This window comes from Mercenaria mercenaria, chromosome 12 (genome assembly GCF_021730395.1).
Source record: "Mercenaria mercenaria strain notata chromosome 12, MADL_Memer_1, whole genome shotgun sequence".
Taxonomy (NCBI): Eukaryota; Metazoa; Mollusca; class Bivalvia; order Venerida; family Veneridae; genus Mercenaria; species Mercenaria mercenaria.
The window spans coordinates 70,639,300-70,642,270 of NC_069372.1; positions in this window are offsets into that span (position 1 = coordinate 70,639,300).

Sequence of the window (2,971 nt, forward strand, 5' to 3'; positions counted from 1 at the left end):
GATGAGGTGATCATTTGACCCAAGTTTCATGAAAATCCTTCAAGGAGTTTAGGAGATATGGAGCGGACATGAGTGTTACGGACAGACAGACAGAAGGACGGAATGACGGAACGACAGAAGGATGGACGGAAGGAGACCATTCCTATAATCCCCACCACTTGTGGTGGGGGATTAACAAACACTATCATGAAACTTTTAATTATGTTTTTCTGTTTTTATTAACTGCGGATTATAAACCTGTAAAACATGATACGGTTTTTTTCTGTTTACAGATTGCATGGCATCCTGCGGTATTAAAAATTGTAAGTATACTTGTTAATTTTACTATAGTTTCATTGAATAAAGATAACCCGTGTTTTAGACCCTTGGTTTTCAATAGACTGTGATAAATTATACTGAATAAAACATTTCTGTTAATAGGGATAACAATTCTATTATGCCAAGTGGCCAATCGGAATTATATGAGATGAACACGTGACCACGGATGCTGATAAGCCTCAGAACAAAATTGACCTTCGGATGTAGTGGACGTACTTGGACTATAAATTTCTAAATTAAATAATCAAATGTTGGAAATAGTTAAAAAGCTCGGGATTTAAAAAATTCTACACGGATTGTTTCATACACTGAAAATTACTTCTCATTCGTGAAAAATAACAATGACCTACTTGTTTCATCGCGTATCCATATTCCACTCTCTGATAATTTTTTTTTCTCTTATTCTTCTTCAGGCAGAAGTGCAAAGACAATTACAAATTGTCACTCATAACATTAAAGTATGCAACATACAGCTGCAGACGTTGATGGAAGAAATCAACAAAAAATAGAATGATTTTTGAATTATATAATGTCATTTTGGCATTATTTTGTGGCAATCAAAATATAGGAAGTGATCTGTAAGTCAAATAGGCATTTTGCATGTATGTTTGTTAATTGCTTTTTAAGATACCTACATAATGATGACCACATATTTGATTATTCACAATAACTTTACACTCTTGTAAAGAAATACTATTTAGAAATTGAACTACAATGTTGTAGTAAAAAAATATTTCACCCTCATAAAGTGTGTTTAGCTCACAAAAAACTCAACAAATCATTTAAGCCTGGTTCATTAGTATATTAAACCCATTTTCTCCCTGGCATACTCATTTGCATATTATGCCTCAATTTACGTCTAGTTTACATCTAATTTATGCCAAGCTGTTTACCCTTGGTTCTTTGATTCCTTTGATATTGCAGTTATGCCTGGTTCATGTAAAATTAATGCCTGGTTTACTGTAACAGTGTGGTGACCAGGCGTTACACTTCATAAGGGAAATGCCTACTCGTCTTGGTGGTAGATTTTAAAGCCATTCAGAGTTAGTGCATATTTTGTAGGACTCTGTCCATAAGTGCTTGTTTCAGCAGTTGATGAAAATGTCTCTGTGAACAAAATTAAACTGCAAGAAACTGGTGATGAAAATAAAACATGAATGAATACTAATGATGGAAGTGTAAAAAATAAACTACTTCTTCCGTCTCCGAAAAAAAATAATGCCCTCCAGTAAGTGGCACAATGCAACAGAAACTTTAGAACATAAACGTACACAAAGAAGTCGCACCAGGAGATAAATCTGTTACAAGCTTGTTGACAACGCAAGAAGTATATCAAATATTGAAACAAACAAGATACATTAAATTTTTGATGATACTGGTGCTTGGGACAGCTCAACAGGTAATACTGTCAAATCTACTGGGACTTAAGAAATGTCCAATTCAAAAATGAGAAATATGGCGTGAAACAAAGTGCAACCTGTAAATAGTACTATGAACCATTGAAACTGCAACCTACAGATGACAATGTATTCATATTAAGTAGATACTGCACATTTCAAGTGTGAGCCTAACTTGAAGAAATGTGTTTTATACTTCTTGAAAAAATCTGAATTGTCTTAGAGATGAGTCGCAATGTATGAATATCAAGGGAGTCAGCCTACTGAATTGCAGCCACATGGAAATGCATTATACAAATCTGAAGACCATTGAAAAATTTAAACAAAGCAATGACAAATTAAAACAAAGCAATGACAATGAGAAACCAAGACATTTTCAGGGTTTAAAAAAAAGGATGGCTCAATGACATGTGTGTGGGACTTTAAGGTTATAAGAAATGTGAAACATATTACCAAAGAGAAATTAAGACAAATAACAAATGAGAACAATTAAGAGCAGTGCCTTGCGGGTGATGATGCTCATCTGATTTTTTTGTATAATAGAAATATTGTCCTACCCATGATTTTCAAGTCCAAAATGGGCCATAACTCTTGCAAAAAGCAGGATGGAGTTATGTTTCTTGCTGTACAGGGTCAGCTTATGATTGTGAACAACTGTTGCAAGTCTCAAAGCAATAGCTTTTATAGTTTAGGGGAAAAGTTTACCTAAACATAAACCTTAACCAAGAAATCTGATATTTTCTAAGTCCAAAAGGGGCCATAAATCTTGCAAAAAGCAGAATGGAGTTATGTTCCTTGCTGCACAGGGTCAGCTTATGATGGTGAACAACAGTTGCAAGTTTCAAAGCAATATCTTTGATAGTTTAGGAAAAAACCCTGACCTAAACATAAACCTTAACCAAGAAATCTGATATTTTCTAAGTCCAAAAGGGGCCATTATTCTTGCAAAAAAGCAGGACAGAGCTATGTGTCTTACTGTACAGGGTTAGCTTATGATGGTGAACAAGTGTTGCAAGTTTTAAAGCAATGGCTTTGATAGTTTAGGAGAAAAGCTGACCTAAACACAAATCTTAACCAAGAAATCTGATTTTCTAAGTCCAAAAGGGGCCATAACTCTTGCAAAAAAGCAGGATGGTGTTATTTCTTGGTGTACAGGGTCAACTTATGATGCTGGACAAGTGTTGCAAGTTTCTAAGCAATAGCTTTGTTAGTTAGGAGAAAAGTTTACCTAAACATATAACTTAACCAATAATCTG